Consider the following 19,584-nt stretch of genomic DNA (forward strand, 5'->3'; position numbering starts at 1 on the left):
CAAAGGCCCCTGCAGCCCAGCGCTCAAGGTCCCACTCCATCGACCCCCCCTCACCCCCAGCACAGCTCCTGGCCTGAGGGAGTCGGATTGGGGGGGTATATAAGGTATATATATATATGTGGCGTTATAAATAGTAAAACTTTGCTTAGCTATAGAAACTTACTTTCACAATATTTTTGACCTCGCTATTCATGAGACAATATTTTTTTTCTGGTATTTTGTCTATACTCACCTGAAACCCTTAGCATAAGCATATAAGGACACCTGCAGGTACTTAAAGGAGCCATCAGGTGACTGATGTCACAGCAGGTCTCAGACCCAAGCAGACCTCCTCAAACAACGCAGCATTCTTGAATGCCTACAGATGGTGAGTTAGCAATGCAGGTCTGGACACAGACCCCTCTTTCTATATACTGGGTGGTCCCTTAAGTTCCTTAGAGAACCTCTAGCCCCTCTCAGTATGGACAGTTTTGGCCTGGCAGTAATCACTGAAAGTATGAGGAGGCAGCTAATGAAAACATAATTTCTCATTTTAATGCTTTTTTACATAAATGCAGACAGGTTAACAGATTGTTTACTGTCTGAATATATGTGTAAAGATCAGTAAAAGAGAAAACTGGGAGCTTAATTGTAGGGTACAAAATAATAGGGCAGAAAGGCCTGCCTGTGCCTGAGAGAGGGCATTTTAGAAACTCCCTACCAGCTGTGAGCCAGTGTTATAAATCTACTCCCTCAAGCCTTCAAAACAGGAAAGAACTGCACCATTTCATCTTGGAAGAATACTAGATCTCAACTGTTTAATGAGTTAAAGTTAGGTTATGGTTAGGTGCAATGTTTCATTTATCTGGTTGATTATTTTATCATAGCAATATACCCTTCTATCAGAAGCATACTTGTCTTTAAAGACCCTGACCTGAGTGATAGACCTAGTCACAGGACCTATACCTATCAGTATAGCCCAGGCGAGACAGGCGATATCGCCAGATAACTCGCCAGCCACTAATGGTAGATTGTTTTTAGATGTGGAGGAACAGATAGACAAGCATTGGAAAGCTGGATCGGAAGGCCCATGCCAGCCATTATGGCCACCTGCCTCTAGCTATGCCACCCTATAAATGCCTTTTAACAGCTGGTATAGCCCAAGGCAGTAGCATTCTGATGCCAATAGAACAGAATGCCCAGAAAGGGAGGGAAGATCTTAATTCAACTAGCAACATCTATAATATAAACATTGGAATGTGGAAACGGAAAGTCAATTTCAGGCATCATTGCCCTGCCACTCTGTTGTCTTCAATGGAACTCTCAACATTCTAGTTCTCTAATTAGCAACAAATTGTTCATGATATTCCATTCCCAACACTACAAATAACAGAGCAGGCCAAGGAGATCCCACCAACCAGCTGCCGGCTCTTGGACGCAGGTTAGCCCCCCTGGTGCAGAGCATTAATATGCCCCCCTAACTACCACAGGCTGGCAGGAGGCAAAGCCCTCAGCTTTTGCTAGGAAACACTCCTAAAATAAGATCTAATGCAAGCCTAAAAACAATTCTGACGTGACGCGGCATTGCTCATCCCGAGCTCAAAGAGTAGCAGCTATTTTGGTAACTTCATAAAGGGATGATTAGCCAGCAAGTGTTGACTCATATGGCAACAGTTTTTTCTGATCCAAACATCAGCGACCCAAATTAAAGCAAACACCAGATTCAGAAAATAAATCAAATAGTCTCTTGGTGGTCCCTGATACCATATTGTGGTGCATTTCGCACGACTTGCATCCATGTTTCAGCGATGACAACTGAAACCCATTCATTTTTATGTCGGGCGACAGCTTTAGTTGACTCACCACCATCATATAACAGAAACAAGTCAATAACAAATTCACACATACATACTTACAAAGAGGTGCTTGGAGTCAGTCCTCTTCATCATTGGTCTGTTCAGCTGTCATTCACATTTTTCTTCCACCCACCATAGCATACAGCATGGGGCAAAGAAACAATCCTTATGCTGTGAGTGGTGGCATTTATGAATCATGTGAAGTGCACATCAGCCCCGGGGCTGACAGGCAAATACTTTACTTTGCCAGTGTTTTATCATTTCCATTCCTTAATATATTTTTTTTAATGTAGTCACCTCTTTGCGTTTAAACGGTTTTCAGGCTACAACAATTCAAAAACAATAGCAGCATTTCTTTGCTCCAATAACAATTATATTTTCCTGTAAAGCGCATTAACACTGAAAATAATTATATTCAATGTTAATTCTATGATTTCTTTTTTAATTAAAAATTTTATCGCACTCATGTGACTGCCACATTTACTCAGTGGCATGGCATGTTTTCTTTTATTTTTTCCAGTGTGTCATAACCATTGCGCCACGTTGCCAAGACCAGACCTATTGGCTTTGCCAATGCTTTTATTAAAAAACATGATGCTCATCCCTCAGCAACCTCACCGAGCCCTCATGCATGGCTTCACCCCAATAGTGTTTTTCCAAAATAACACAAGAAGATATAGGTCCTCCCTAGGTCTGTTGTCCACAGTGCTGCAGCGCTGCATGGCATATCGTGGCACATCGACAGGGAGAATGACTGACACAATACTTGCCTGCTTCCCTGCTTCTCTCCATGCATGGGAGCACTCTGCTTTACTTACCCGTGTGTACTACGCTTCCCAGTTGTGCAAGTGTATGCTCGCCCACGCTTCGCTGCCACAAAATGGCTGCCTTTTGCATGCCACCCTCACAAAAACATAAGAACAAAACCATTGGGGCAGTGGTATCTTGAGGCTCACAGATGATCCAGATAGTTGCAGTGCATGGTTTGGAGCTGTGGCTGGAGATGGTCATGAGCATGCTCCATGCAGTCACAGAGTGTGCCCCCTGCAGCCAAGGAAGCCAAGGAAGCTTCCATTCTTATTCTTGCTCCCGTCAGGACTATTGCCTCAAGTATCAAAGAGTTTTACCCATTCTGTGTCTATGGGAATATGTGTTAGTACCTATGGGCCTGGAAACATGGGCTATCCAGTGCATAGACTGTGGCCTGGAAACATGGGCTATCCAGTGCATAGACTGTGGCCTGGGAACATGGGCTATCCAGTGCATAGACTGTGGCCTGGAAACATGGGCTATCCAGTGCATAGACTGTGGCGTAGAGGGAGTTGGGATAGCCACAATCTTCCCAGGGCCGCTGGACCCAGTGGGGCAGTCCAATGGAAGCATTATGATGAGACTGGCTAGTTAGTCCAGAGGCCAGGATCAGGGTGGGTTTAAAGGGTGTGGGGTAAATTTTAGATCACATGTTCTGATAGAGAGATACCTAAGTTAGTGGAAGGTAAGAGGGCAAGCACATGATAGGGTTACACTTAAGAGAAGATGAAGGTTTAGGGGTGTTTAAATTGGTATTATTTAGCTAGTGGACAGATAGCAGTTAAGGTTTGAGGTCGATAGGCTCAGAGAGGGAGGTATTTTAGGGATGGATGGGGCTAGCTTGTCTCTCTGAAATAATGAGGCGAGATACTAAGTTGTGCATTTATGCAGTGCAGACCTGTCACAGTAAAGCAGCATTTTACACACTAAGGCCTCAATTGGTAGCCTTGTGTTACTGGTGTAATATTTGTGACACCTGATAAATAACAATATCTTGGGGCTCGTTATTTATTGGATTTGTTAAACACCGCTACAGACGATTTCAATGTGAAAATGCAGACTTTGCTGTTTTCTAGACCAAAATTCAGATGTCCCAGTGCTTAAGAAACTTTTTTTCCACCCACTATATTTTAGCATGTTTTACCTGCCAAAATGTATCAAGGCAAAAATCAAACAAACTCCTAATTGCAGCAGCCAGGTAACCAGGGGTTTGAAGTGGTGTCTGAATTTAACGAGACACTCCTAATCAAAGCAGAGAGGGTGTCTGCCGTGATTCGCCTGCCCAGTCCAGTTGATGGCTGCAGTTCATCCTGCATCTCAGCATCCCACAGGTGTTTCTCTGTCAAACATACCTTGAGAGGGATCATACTCTGGCTGTTTGGTCTCCCAGAGCATCTATCAGCGCGATGCCTCACTGAGCAGCAACTACAAAGGGTTGGGTTTGGAGTAGCACCCTGAAGCTGCGGCTGGTGCCTTTGATCTTTTTTGTGGAGGCACGTGCAGGCCTCTTCCAGCTCATGTGGGCGTTCATGTGCCCCCATGTCGCGTCTGACACCTTCAGCGAGTCCTGGCTTTTCAGACGAGAACAGTTTTCATGCCTATTTTTTGATCTCCTACTTACAATGTTAACGAGCATTGGCAAAGCCAATAGGTTTCGCCTTTGGAACCCATTGGCTTTTGGGAAGGCTGTACAGCATCAGGGGAAAATAAAATGTTTTTTCCCCAATATGTGTCACATCTGCAGAAACATTAAAAAAAATAGTAAAAAAGACTCAATAACGCAACCTCTTCCAGTGGCAGCGTCATTTCGCTAGCCACACGTATGCGTGATGAGATATGCGTGCACACGCATTATGACATAAATGCGCACCAGCGGAATGACACAGGCAAGATGTCAGGCGCAACTTGGATTGGTACATAAAAGAATTACTTTTGTAGTGTAGAAAAAAAGGACCGTTGGGAAGGGCAACAAAGGAGTGGTTGGGGTAGGGAGAAAAGCAGCGAACAAGTGGGAGAAAAACTCAGGGACTGGAAGAGAAGTTCACAAGAAGGAGTGCGAACAGTGGACATATGAGGGCAACACGGGGCGCCGGAGGGCACGCGTTTATGGGGGAGCACACAGATAGCTGGAAAACAAAGGCACTCTCAAGGGGTGCTTAACCAAAAAGAAAGAGGTTCCCTCAAAAGTGAGCAGTGGAAGGATACTACTCAGCTTATCAAATAGTTGGTAAATAGAATTTGTTTCAGGGGAGAGACAAAACAATATTGACAAAATAGTAAATGAGCCCGAAAAATGAGGCCCGTTGCATTACACATAATTTATGGTGATATGAGATTTCTGTATTTCCAGGCACAAAGGCAGAATTTGCTACAAGGACCACTTTCTGCTCGGGTTGTGCTGAATGTGGAGGAGAACTGACATGATGCTGTTATTTTCTGTCTCCCACATTCACTCTAGTAACACAGTGAACCTGACTAGGTGTTTCACTCCGGCACTCTTTATTGCGAACCAGAGTTTATTTTTAATCATCAGACTTTGATCCAGAACAAGAGAGAGATAAACAGCAAATGGGCAAAGGAGGACGAGAAAGACAGAAAAACAGTGGCAGAGGGAGAAAGCTAGGATGAAAACAGTAGGTGAGAGAGGCATGAGGTGGGTTAGCACATTGGTGGATGAGAGAGGCATGAGAGGGCATGAGGTAGGATAGCACATTGGTGGGTGAAAGGGGCATGAGAGAGACATGAGGGGGGATAGCACACTGGTGGATTAGAGAGGCATGAGCGAGGCATGAGGTGGGATAGCACATTGGTGGATGAGAGACATGAGAGAGGCATGAGGTAGGATAGCACATTGGTGGGTGAAAGGGGCATGAGAGAGGCATGAGGGGGGATAGCACACTGGTGGATTAGAGAGGCATGAGAGGCATGAGGTGGGATAGCACATTGGTGGATTAGAGAGACGTGAGAGAGGCATGAGGTAGGATAGCACTTTGGTGGATGAGAGGCATGAGGTGGGATAGCACATTGGTGGATTAGGGAGACAAGAGAGGCATGAGGTGGGCTAGCACATTGGTGGATTAGAGAGACATGAGAGAGGCATGAGTTGGGATAGCACTTTAGTAGATTAGAGAGGCATGAGGGAGGCATGAGGTGGGATAGCACTTTGGTGGATGAGAGAGGCATAAGGTGGGATAGCACACTGGTAGATGGAGAGGCATGAGAGAGGCATGAGGTGGGATAGCACATTGGTGGATTAGAGTGGCATGAGGTGAGATAGCACAGTGGTGGATTAGAGAGACAAGAGAGGCATGAGGTGGGATAGCACTTTAGTAGATTAGAGAGGCATGAGGGAGGCATGAGGTGGGATAGCACATTGGTGGATTAGAGAGACAAGAGAGGCATGAGGTAGGATAGCACATTGGTGCCTTAGAGTGGCATGAGAGAGGCATGAGGTGGGATAGCACATTGGTGGGTGAACGGTGCATGAGGTTAATTAAAGATTAGTAGACAGTCTTGGTATTTGGCAACCCCGATATTCAGCAAGGGCATCATTAGGTTTCTTACATAAATCTGGGCCTGGCACTTATTCCTTTGCAAATTTACCACTGTTTCCAGCTGATAAAACTTTAAAAGGTAATAAGACGCAGTTTTGGTTTTACCCCATGTTTTCCCACACACTTTTCTCCCAGTACTGCCTGGCTGAATTTGCAAGTAGGACAAAACCCCAGAGAAAATGCCCAATTTGTGCCTGACTCCACAACCATGAGCAAACACCATTAGTGGTTAATCCTAGTATTGCTGATGAGGAATGAGGAGCAATATATGCCTGTGACTGTGCCACCGGGTGAAACCATCCAACATATTCGGTTAGAAGAGGTGAGCTGCAGCCATAGTGTGCCCTACTTAATTATTTTACAACCTCATCAGTCACAAAGTCCACTCCTAATTGACCCTTAGCATTGGGCTCAGGTCAACATTTTACAATCTTCAAATGTGGTCATGCGCCATTGAGTTATTTTTCTGCATGTATGCAGGAACGATGACCTCAGCTGCAGAAGAGTGGGGCATAGCTGAGGCACCTTCACTGAGCTCTGCAGAGGCCCTTTGGGTTTCAGTTTAGTCTGAACCCAAACTCCCAATTAGGAACCATGTGCACCATGCTAATTTTAATAAAAATGGCTCAAGAAACATGCAGTCACGTTTCATACCCATGGTTGTGACCCCACTCACATCATACCGTTATCGTTTTCAGGTGCTGCCCCATTCAGCTCACGTGACCCCCTCCTCTACATTGCACAGAGCTGAGTAGACGGAGGTGCGAGTAAGGCTTGTGCAGATGCAAACAAGAGGCCGTAGCAACGAGCGTTAGTCACTGTAGAGCCAAACAGGTCAGTGCTCGTGAGGGCCTGGATGAGCGCGAGAACAAATTACAACGTTGCAGGCGAATCGAAGGCTGGGAAGAAAGTAAACAAGCATTTGCAATGCAATGGGTCTCGCAATTGCTCGAGTTAGAGATATTTGCGTTGTAATCTCCTAACCGGACTTTTCTTGCCACATAACTTGAAAATCAAAAGTAAAACAGTTTCACATATGCCAGCTGATTCAGAGCGCCACAGCTGCCATGAGCATCAATGATAAGGAGAGACACAAAAGGAAAAAGAAGTTCGCTTGCAGAAAACCTTATGGGCAAAAGTGCAATTATCCATGTAATAGGGGCGATAGCCAAGGCAGTAACAACACCTCCCCAAGGAGGTACAAGCGTAAACCATTTACCAATGTCATCAAAGGATTTTTGAAGGGCAAGCCCAGGAACGAGTGATAGTGATGGGTGTGATGTGGGAGTTGTTAAAAGCCCAGATACATACCTGTGAGAAAGTAGCCTCTTTCTAGCCTTGTTACCCCCACTTTTGGCCTGTTTGTGAGTGTATGCCAGGGTGTTTTCACTGTCTCACTGGGATCCTGCTAGCCAGGGCCCAGTGCTCATAGTGAAAAACCTATGTTTTCAGTATGTTTGTTATGTGTCACTGGGACCCTGCTAGTCAGGACCCCAGTGCTCATAAGTTTGTGGCCTATATGTGTGTGTTCCCTGTGTAGTGCCTAACTGTCTCACTGAGGCTCTGCTAACCAGAACCTCAGTGGTTATGCTCTCTCATTTATTTCAAATTGTCACTAACAGGCTAGTGACCAATTTTACCAATTTACATTGGCTTACTGGAACACCCTTATAAATCCCTAGTATATGGTACTAAGGTACCCAGGGTATTGGGGTTCCAGGAGATCCATATGGGCTGCAGCATTTCTTTTGCCACCCATAGGGAGCTCTGACAATCCTTACACAGGCCTGCCACTGCAGCCTGAGTGAAATAACGTCCACGTTATTTCACAGCCATTTTACACTGCACTTAAGTAACTTATAAGTCACCTATATGTCTAACCTTTACCTGGTAAAGGTTAGGTGCAAAGTTACTTAGTGTGAGGGCACCCTGGCACTAGCCAAGGTGCCCCCACATTGTTCAGGGCCAATTCCCCGGACTTTGTGAGTGTGGGGACACCATTACACGCGTGCACTACATATAGGTCACTACCTATATGTAGCTTCACAATGGTAACTCCGAATATGGCCATGTAACATGTCTATGATCATGGAATTGCCCCCTCTATACCATCCTGGCATAGTTGGCACAATCCCATGATCCCAGTGGTCTGTAGCACAGACCCTGGTACTGCCAAACTGCCTTTCCGGGGGTTTCACTGCAGCTGCTGCTGCTGCCAACCCCTCAGACAGGCATCTGCCCTCCTGGGGTCCAGCCAGGCCTGGCCCAGGATGGCAGAACAAAGGACTTCCTCTGAGAGAGGGTGTTACACCCTCTCCCTTTGGAAAATGGTTTGAAGGCAGGGGAGGAGTAGCCTCCCCCAGCCTCTGGAAATACTTTCTTGGGCACAGATGTGCCTAATTCTGCATAAGCCAGTCTACACCGGTTCATGGACCCCTTAGCCCTTCTCTGGCGCGAAACTGGACAAAGGAAAGGGGAGTGACCACTCCCCTGACCTGCACCTCCCCTGGGAGGTGTCCAGACCTCCTCCAGTGTGCTCCAGACCTCTGCCATCTTGGAAACAGAGGTGCTGCTGGCACACTGGACTGCTCTGAGTGGCCAGTGCCACCAGGTGACGTCAGAGACTCCTTGTGATAGGCTCCTTCAGGTGTTGCTAGCCTACCCTCTCTCCTAGGCAGCCAAACCCTCTTTTCTGGCTATTTAGGGTCTCTGTCTCTTGGGATTCCTTAGATAACGAATGCAAGAGCTCATCCGAGTTCCTCTGCATCTCTCTCTTCACCTTCTGCCAAGGAATCGACTGCTGACCGCGCTGGAAGCCTGCAAAACTGCAACATAGTAGCAAAGATGACTACTGCAACTCTGTAACGCTGATCCTGCCGCCTTCTCGACTGTTTTCCTGGTGGTGCATGCTGTGGGGGTAGTCTGCCTCCTCTCTGCACTAGAAGCTCCGAAGAAATCTCCCGTGGGTCGACGGAATCTTCCCCCTGCAACCGCAGGCACCAAAAAGCTGCATTACCGGTCCCTTGGGTCTCCGCTCAGCACGACAAGCGAGGTCCCTCGAATCCAGCAACTCTGTCCAGGTGACTCCCACAGTCCAGTGACTCTTCAGTCCAAGTTTGGTGGAGGTAAGTCCTTGCCTCACCTCGCTAGACTGCATTGCTGGGAACCGCGACTTTTGCAGCTACTCCGGCCCCTGTGCACTTCCGGCGGAAATCCTTTGTGCACAGCCAAGCCTGGGTCCACGGCACTCTAACCTGCATTGCACGACTTTCTAAGTTGGTCTCCGGCGACGTGGGACTCCTTTGTGTAACTTCGGGTGAGCACCGTTTCACGCATCCTTGTAGTGCCTGTTTCTGGCACTTCTCCGGGTGCTACCTGCTGCTAAGAGGGCTCCTTGTCTTGCTCGACGTCCCCTCTACCTCCTGGTCCAATTTGCGACCTCCTGGTCCCTCCTGGGCCACAGCAGCATCCAAAAACACTTACCGCATGATTTGCAGCTAGCAAGGCTTGTTGGCGTTCTTTCGGCGGGAAAACATTTCCGCACGACTCTACAAGGCGAGAGGGATCTGTCCTCCAAAGGGGAAGTCTCTAGCCCTTTGCGTTCCTGCAGAAACCGTAGCTTCTTCTGTCCAGTAGAAGCTTCTTTGCACCCGCAGCTGGCATTTCCTGGGCATCTGCCCATCTCCGACTTGCTTGTGACTTTTGGACTTGGTCCCCTTGTTCCACAGGTACCCCAGATTGGAAATCCAGTGTTGTTGCATTGTTGGTGTGTGTCTTTCCTGCCTTATTCCCCTATCACGACTCCTTTGTCCTTTGGGGAACTTTAGTGCACTTTGCACTCACTTTTCAGGGTCTTGGGGTGGGCTATTTTTCTAACCCTCACTATTTTCTAATAGTCCCAGCGACGCTCTACAAGGTCACATAGGTTTGGGGTCCATTCGTGGTTCGCATTCCACTTTTGGAGTATATGGTTTGTGTTGCCCCTATCCCTATGTGTCCCCATTGCATCCTATTGTAACTATACATTGTTTGCACTGTTTTCTAAGACTATACTGCATATTTCTGGTATTGTGTATATATATCTTGTGTATATTTCCTATCCTCTCACTGAGGGTACACTCTGAGATACTTTGGCATATTGTCATAAAAATAAAGTACCTTTATTTTTAGTATAACTGTGTATTGTGTTTTCTTATGATATTGTGCATATGACACTAGGTGGTACTGTAGTAGCTTCACACGTCTCCTAGTTCAACCTAAGCTGCTCTGCTAAGCTACCATTATCTATCAGCCTAAGCTGCTAGACACCCTATACACTAATAAGGGATAACTGGGCCTGGTGCAAGGTGCAAGTACCCCTTGGTACTCACTACAAGCCAGTCCAGCCTCCTACATTGGTTGTGCAGCGGTGGGATAAGTGCTTTGAGACTACTTACCACTCTTGTCATTGTACTTTTCATAAGAGAAAAATATACAAAACAAGTTCAGTGTATATACACATTGCCAAAAAGTTTTGCATTCCCTCTTTTCACTCTTTTCTAAGTGCTGAAAAGTACTTCTAAACTTTCTAAAAAGTTCTAAAAAGTTTAAAACGTTTTTTTTTCAGTCTTTCTAAAAGCTCTGACAAACTTTTTTCTCTTTTTCTATCACTTTAACTCTCTCTAAAAATGTCTGGCACAGGCCAAACTGTTGACCTGTCTAAGATTGCATATGATCACCTTAGCTGGAAAGGAGCAAGGAGTCTCTGCATAGAGAGAGGTTTGAGTGTAGGGAAGAATCCTTCCTTGGAATTGTTGCTTAATATGCTTAGAGAACAAGATAAGGCCATAGGGGCCACATCTGTTGAAAAAGTAGCAAATGGTTCACAATCTGATCCAGGGACTCCCCCAGGAAAAGGTTCAGGAAAGAAACTTCTTAGCCTTCCCATTACTAGACAGTCTAGCATAGTTGGTACTGAGGTGGAGTCACATCATACAGATGATGTGCTCTCACATTACACTGTCAGCCAAGCTGTTAGGGTGGCCTCTGTAAGGGACAGGTCTCCTTCTGTTCATTCCCATCATACCTCTGTATCTAGGAATGTCCCTCCCACCAGCCCTGATGACAGATTGTTAGAAAGGGAACTCAATAAGTTGAGGGTGGAACAAACCAGACTGAAGCTTAAAAAGCAACAGCTGGATTTGGATAGACAGTCTTTAGAAATAGAGAGGGAAAGACAGAAATTGGGTTTTGAAACCCATGGTGGCAGCAGCAGTATTCCCCATAGTCATCCTGTAAAAGAGCATGATTCCAGGAATCTGCACAAGATAGTTCCCCCTTATAAGGAGGGGGATGACATTAACAAGTGGTTTGCTGCACTTGAGAGGGCCTGTGTTGTACAGGATGTCCCTCAAAGGCAGTGGGCTGCTATCCTATGGCTATCATTTAGTGGAAAAGGTAGGGATAGGCTCCTTACTGTGAAAGAAAATGATGCCAATAATTTCCAAGTTCTTAAGAATGCACTCCTGGATGGTTATGGCTTAACCACTGAACAATACAGGATAAAGTTCAGAGAGACCAAAAAGGAGTCTTCACAAGACTGGGTTGATTTCATTGACCATTCAGTGAAGGCCTTGGAGGGGTGGTTACATGGCAGTAAAGTTACTGATTATGACAGCCTGTATAACTTGATCCTGAGAGAGCATATTCTTAATAATTGTGTGTCTGATTTGTTGCACCAGTACCTGGTAAACTCTGATCTGACCTCTCCCCAAGAATTGGGAAAGAAGGCAGACAAATGGGTCAGAACAAGGGTGAACAGAAAAGTTCATACAGGGGGTGACAAAGATGGCAATAAGAAGAAAGATGGTGAAAAATCTCAAGATAAGCATGGGGATAAGGGTAAAACCAAAGATCCCACTTCAAATCTTAAACACTCTTCAGAGGGTGGGGATAAAACAAATTCTTCCTCTTCTTCTCAACCCACACACATTAAAAAGCCTTGGTGCTTTGTGTGTAAAAACAGAGGCCATAGGCCAGGGGATAAGTCCTGTCCAGGTAAACCCCCTGAGCCTACCACCACTAATACATCAAGCTGTAGTGCCCCTAGCAGTAGTGGTACTAGTGGTGGGACTGCTGGCAACAGTCAAGCAAAGGGTGTAGTTGGGTTCACTTATGGGTCCATCATAGAAACTGGGGTAGTCAGTCCCAAGACAGTTTCTGTCACACCTAGTGGCATTGGCCTTGCCACACTGGCTGCTTGTCCCCTTACAATGGATAAGTACAGGCAGACAGTTTCAATAAATGGTGTTGAGGCCTGGGCCTACAGGGACACAGGTGCCAGTATCACTTTGGTGACTGAAAACCTAGTGGCTCCTGAACAACACATCATTGGACAACAGTATAAAATTATTGATGTCCATAACTCCACTAAGTTTCTTCCCTTAGCTATAATTCAGTTTAGTTGGGGTGGAGTTACTGGCCCTAAGCAGGTGGTGGTATCACCTAGCTTACCTGTAGACTGTCTCTTAGGTAATGACCTAGAGGCCTCAGGTTGGGCTGATGTAGAGTTTTTTGCCCATGCAGCCATGCTGGGCATCCCAGAGGAATTGTTCCCTCTCATTTCTACTGAAATGAAAAAGCAAAGGAGAGAAGGCCTGAAAACTCAGGATCCCTCTCCATCAACAGGTAAAAAGGGTATCACAGTATCCCCTAACCACCCTACCATTCAGGATACCATTCCTGTGGTGGGAGAAACCTCTCCTGGGGTGGCACCTGTTCCAAGGGAATCATCAGTTGGCAAAACTGTACTCCCTGAGGTGGAAGTACCTCTCTGTGGGATAACTAACATTGGTGAGAAAAAGAGCACCATTTTAGTTAACATGGAGCATCCCTCCAACCCTCCCAGAGAAACTTTAGTGCAGAAACTCTGCACTGCCTCACAACACTTAGGACAGCATCCCTGCCCTAGTGTGGAGCTCATAGGACAGCATCCCTGCCCTGCTCCAACCCAAGAGAAACAGCATCCCTGTTCTCTCTTCCAGCCATATGGACAAAGTTTTTGCCCAGCTATGGCTTTTCTGAGACAGCATCCCTGTCTGGCATTTCCATCACTACAAATAGGTTCAGTGGACAATTCCCACTGCTCTAAACTAAAACTTACTGATAGAAACTCTGAAAATACATCTTCACATTGTTGCTTAGCTAAAAAACTTCAAACAGGGTGGTTTACATCCCCACAGGGAAGTAACCATTTAGTGGATGATAAAGGGAGTAACCAGTCTATTGCAGAGCTACTCTCTACTTATCACCACTTAGACAATAAAGTCTCAACTGGCCAAGGTTAGCCTTATTGTCCTTCGTTTGGGGGGGGGGTTGTGTGAGAAAGTAGCCTCTTTCTAGCCTTGATACCCCCACTTTTGGCCTGTTTTGAGTGTATGCCAGGGTGTTTTCACTGTCTCACTGGGATCCTGCTAGCCAGGGCCCAGTGCTCATAGTGAAAACCCTATGTTTTCAGTATGTTTGTTATGTGTCACTGGGACCCTGCTAGTCAGGACCCCAGTGCTCATAAGTTTGTGGCCTATATGTGTGTGTTCCCTGTGTAGTGCCTAACTCTCTCACTGAGGCTCTGCTAACCAGAACCTCAGTGGTTATACTGTCTCATTTATTTCAAATTGTCACTAACAGGCTAGTGACCAATTTTACCAATTTACATTGGCTTACTGGAACACCCTTATAAATCCCTAGTATATGGTACTAAGGTACCCAGGGTATTGGGGTTCCAGGAGATCCATATGGGCTGCAGCATTTCTTTTGCCACCCATAGGGAGCTCTGACAATCCTTACACAGGCCTGCCACTGCAGCCTGAGTGAAATAACGTCCACGTTATTTCACAGCCATTTTACACTGCACTTAAGTAACTTATAAGTCACCTATATGTCTAACCTTTACCTGGTAAAGGTTAGGTGCAAAGTTACTTAGTGTGAGGGCACCCTGGCACTAGCCAAGGTGCCCCCACATTGTTCAGGGCCAATTCCCCGGACTTTGTGAGTGCGGGGACACCATTACACGCGTGCACTACATATAGGTCACTACCTATATGTAGCTTCACAATGGTAACTCTGAATATGGCCATGTAACATGTCTATGATCATGGAATTGCCCCCTCTATACCATCCTGGCATAGTTGGCACAATCCCATGATCCCAGTGGTCTGTAGCACAGACCCTGGTACTGCCAAACTGCCTTTCCGGGGGTTTCACTGCAGCTGCTGCTGCTGCCAACCCCTCAGACAGGCATCTGCCCTCCTGGGGTCCAGCCAGGCCTGGCCCAGGATGGCAGAACAAAGGACTTCCTCTAAGAGAGGGTGTTACACCCTCTCCCTTTGGAAAATGGTGTGAAGGCAGGGGAGGAGTAGCCTCCCCCAGCCTCTGGAAATGCTTTCTTGGGCACAGATGTGCCCAATTCTGCATAAGCCAGTCTACACCGGTTCAGGGACCCCTTATCCCTGCTCTGGCGTGAAACTGGACAAAGGAAAGGGGAGTGACCACTCCCCTGACCTGCACCTCCCCTGGGAGGTGTCCAGAGCTCCTCCAGTGTGCTCCAGACCTCTGCCATCTTGGAAACAGAGGTGCTGCTGGCACACTGGACTGCTCTGAGTGGCCAGTGCCACCAGGTGACGTCAGAGACTCCTTCTGATAGGCTCCTTCAGGTGTTGCTAGCCTACCCTCTCTCCTAGGAAGCCAAACCCTCTTTTCTGGCTATTTAGGGTCTCTGTCTCTTGGGATTCCTTAGATAACGAATGCAAGAGCTCATCCGAGTTCCTCTGCATCTCTCTCTTCACCTTCTGCCAAGGAATCGACTGCTGACCGCGCTGGAAGCCTGCAAAACTGCAACCTAGTAGCAAAGACGACTACTGCAACTCTGTAACGCTGATCCTGCCGCCTTCTCGACTGTTTTCCTGGTGGTGCATGCTGTGGGGGTAGTCTGCCTCCTCTCTGCACTAGAAGCTCCGAAGAAATCTCCCGTGGGTCGACGGAATCTTCGCCCTGCAACCGCAGGCACCAAAAAGCTGCATTACCGGTCCCTTGGGTCTCCTCTCAGCACGACGAGCGAGGTCCCTCGAATCCAGCAACTCTGTCCAAGTGACTCCCACAGTCCAGTGACTCTTCAGTCCAAGTTTGGTGGAGGTAAGTCCTTGCCTCACCTCGCTAGACTGCATTGCTGGGAACCGCGACTTTTGCAGCTACTCCGGCCCCTGTGCACTTCCGGCGGAAATCCTTTGTGCACAGCCAAGCCTGGGTCCACGGCACTCTAACCTGCATTGCACGACTTTCTAAGTTGGTCTCCGGCGACGTGGGACTCCTTTGTGTAACTTCGGGTGAGCACCGTTTCACGCATCCTCGTAGTGCCTGTTTCTGGCACTTCTCCGGGTGCTACCTGCTGCTAAGAGGGCTCCTTGTCTTGCTCGACGTCCCCTCTACCTCCTGGTCCAATTTGCGACCTCCTGGTCCCTCCTGGGCCACAGCAGCATCCAAAAACGCTTACCGCACGATTTGCAGCTAGCAAGGCTTGTTGGCGTTCTTTCGGCGGGAAAACACTTCTGCACGACTCTACAAGGCGAGAGGGATCTGTCCTCCAAAGGGGAAGTCTCTATCCCTTTGCGTTCCTGCAGAAACCGCAGCTTCTTCTGTCCAGTCGAAGCTTCTTTGCACCCACAGCTGGCATTTCCTGGGCATCTGCCCATCTCCGACTTGCTTGTGACTTTTGGACTTGGTCCCCTTGTTCCACAGGTACCCCAGATTGGAAATCCAGTGTTGTTGCATTGTTGGTGTGTGTCTTTCCTGCCTTATTCCCCTATCACGACTCCTTTGTCCCTTGGGGAACTTTAGTGCACTTTGCACTCACTTTTCAGGGTCTTGGGGTGGGCTATTTTTCTAACCCTCACTATTTTCTAATAGTCCCAGCGACGCTCTACAAGGTCACATAGGTTTGGGGTCCATTCGTGGTTCGCATTCCACTTTTGGAGTATATGGTTTGTGTTGCCCCTATCCCTATGTGTCCCCATTGCATCCTATTGTAACTATACATTGTTTGCACTGTTTTCTAAGACTATACTGCATATTTCTGGTATTGTGTATATATATCTTGTGTATATTTCCTATCCTCTCACTGAGGGTACACTCTGAGATACTTTGGCATATTGTCATAAAAATAAAGTACCTTTATTTTTAGTATAACTGTGTATTGTGTTTTCTTATGATATTGTGCATATGACACTAGGTGGTACTGTAGTAGCTTCACACGTCTCCTAGTTCAGCCTAAGCTGCTCTGCTAAGCTACCATTATCTATCAGCCTAAGCTGCTAGACACCCTATACACTAATAAGGGATAACTGGGCCTGGTGCAAGGTGCAAGTACCCCTTGGTACTCACTACAAGCCAGTCCAGCCTCCTACAATACCAACGTGCCAGAAAAGCAGCACATGCGCGCTGATATGCTTGACCTAAGAGTAAGTACCTCAGAAGCTATCTGCATGTGGAAGGACATTGGCCGACAGCCAGTGATCGCCAACCGGAAGGAGTATTTCGTCCAAGCTCCAGAGAAGAGCTGAAGCCCAAAGTAGAAGAGAGTAAGTACAATCTGATGACGTGAGGATTCCTGCTGACCAATGAAAAGCAAGAAAAGGAGAGTGACTGGAGAACCCAGCTAATAGTACTCAATGGGAAGGCTGTGGGTGGGTTGTAAGCCTCTGGGCGGGCTGCAAGTCCCTTTTCAGATTTTTTTTCAAAGACAAGATATTTTGCCGCAGCGCAAGCGCTGAGCGGGTGAAACCTGAAAATGAAATTATATTTCAGAAGGCAGCATTTTGTTCGCTAAAAATACAAGACTTGCTGAAGGGATAACACATGACATGAGGCTGTTTGCCAGCTTTGTTCATTAACCTCATCATGCCTTCCTTGACTCATGCTTGGCCGGGCGACAAGGATATTCAGGTAGTTGAAGGATGTCTAGGAGACTGCCAACCATCATTCTACTAAATAGCACAGTGGTAGGGGCCCATCTTGTTGGCATGTCGGGTGTTACATTGTATTCTCAGAAATAGTGTATTTTGTAATTCAGCTATTTTCATGGTCTTCTGTGTTCTCCTGAAGTGTGCATCCTACACCACCCCCTATTAGCTTTGTGAGTTGGATTTCCAATGAGGCGGTATAATAGGGCAACTGTCTGTCTTAAGTGCCTCTTTCTTTCTGTGGGTGGGTAGTATCTTCTCCAGGTTGAGTTTTACTGCACCATTCTCCATGGTCCCTACGATCTGGTGCCTCTACTACAAACTCCTGCCCATCTGGCAATAGACAGAGTCTTCAGAGCCACAGCCACAAAACTCTGGAGTGCCAACCCCTCACGTGACAGCATCACACTCTGCCTTTGTTTTCAGACAACTTTTAAAAACGATTTTTTCTCCCCTTATAAATTCTGATTCAGATCCACCTTTAAAGGCTCACTATTTAGATAGTGCTTCTGTGTATGTGCACTCTGGAAATGATAATTGTGATTGGGTTGGACTTGAAAGTTATGGAAGTCAGGGCTTCTGTCTGATGAGATCATGTAGGGGCATTAGCCAATCCTACGTCCTGTTTACTGATTGAGCCTACTTCAGGCTCTCTCCTCCCTCATCCATCTCGTTCAACTCTGAGAATACACATTTGTTTAAATTTCGGAAATTAGCCTTCAACATTCCTTGATGTTTGCTTTCAAACAGTGATACAGTTCACTGAGCCAAGCAATCAGTCAGAAGGCTGCAAGCTCCTCGCACTCGCATGCCTTCCTGTAAGATGGACAGCTCCCAACAAATATGCAAAAGTGCTTAGAACATCTTCTTGGTAAGGCTATCAGGCCACCTAGGTTCTTCATCCATCAGTTCCTTCCCCCTTGTTGGTCGGTAACCATGCTTTACCTGCAGACACAGTTCAGCCTGAGTAGCCTGTTGGATCTCCTGTATTTTTAGGATTAAAGGGCTCACTCTACACAGCCTCATAAGTGTCTGTGTGTACTATACTTTGCCTAATCTCCACTTTAAATTAATAACACTGCTGTTGCTGCATGCCAATGTGTGCTATGAGGAGGTGCGCCGACTCTTGGAATATAGCAATTTAAAGCTTTTGATTTGTCACGACTCAGACCTGGTACCTACACTTCTCCAGATGAAAGTGCCATCGCTGTATCTGTTCAATTGGGAGAAGGGTAGGGCCACGGAAGAACATGCTTTGGGGAGTTTGTGAGCGCATCCATCCCATTTTAGCAAAACAACTACTAGAACTGACTTTCATCATCAACAACGTGATCCATGGTGGTCTCAGCCAGCAGTGCATCTTTCGCGGTTGAAAGCACTTCTTGGTGTTGAAGTGGCCAGAGTTACTACACAAAGCTTTTCTATGGGCTTTGCAAGGGTTGTCTGGTTGGGTATGAACCTCCCAAAGTAATTTACCTTTTTCCCAACGGAGTAAGGACCATCAGAGAATTGTCTATATGTCTGGCCACCAAATTTGGATGAACGGACATATAACTGCTTTTTTACTGCCTGTCACTGCCAGGAAAACCCTGGCAGCAAAGGCGAGTAAAAAAACAAAAATTACTCCCTCGCCAAGGAAGATGAATCCCATGGTGAGGGGGGCCTTGTTAACGTTGTGAGGTCTTGTTTTTTAAAAAAAACATTAGAAACTTTGATGTATGGCTCTGTCACGTTTGACAGAGATGTACAGTAAAGTTCCAATGCATTCACAGGAACTGCTTTAATGGTTCCTGTGAATGCTTGAAATGTACGTCGAGCTGATGGATATCTAATAATTTGGTGGTCAGGAGTAAATTATTCTGTCTCCCAGGCAGAGGATGGCCAACCACCAAATTATAAATCGGACCCTTAGTTTCTTATCCTTCTGGTAAACATATGGTTACCAGATAACTCCATGTCACCTGGACACATTGCATCCAGTACTATTTTTTTCCCAGTTTTATTTATGCAAGTATAACAACTTATACATGTTTGCACCGTACGATAATCTTGCTTCATGAACTATACATCTTTTCTCGCCCCTTCAAATATGACATTATTCCATGTTGACTTCTGCTATTCACAGCCGTTTTCGGTATGTTACAATACAAAACATATGGTCGAGCAATACAGTAGTAATTAGACAATGGTACGTCGCAACTGCGTATGATTTGCATATAGTAGTGATGGGCAAGCCTGTTCATATCAAGTACAGTGCACAGTATATTAGCTTTAAACAATTAAACTGTGATTCTGTAGTGCATATTGCCAGATACAAACATGAAGAAAGAACAGCTTCTCAGTTGGGGATATCACTGCACCACATGGTCGCATACTGCAGTAAGCCCGCCATGA

Source organism: Pleurodeles waltl, chromosome 11, assembly GCF_031143425.1.
Source record: "Pleurodeles waltl isolate 20211129_DDA chromosome 11, aPleWal1.hap1.20221129, whole genome shotgun sequence".
Lineage (NCBI taxonomy): Eukaryota > Metazoa > Chordata > Amphibia > Caudata > Salamandridae > Pleurodeles > Pleurodeles waltl.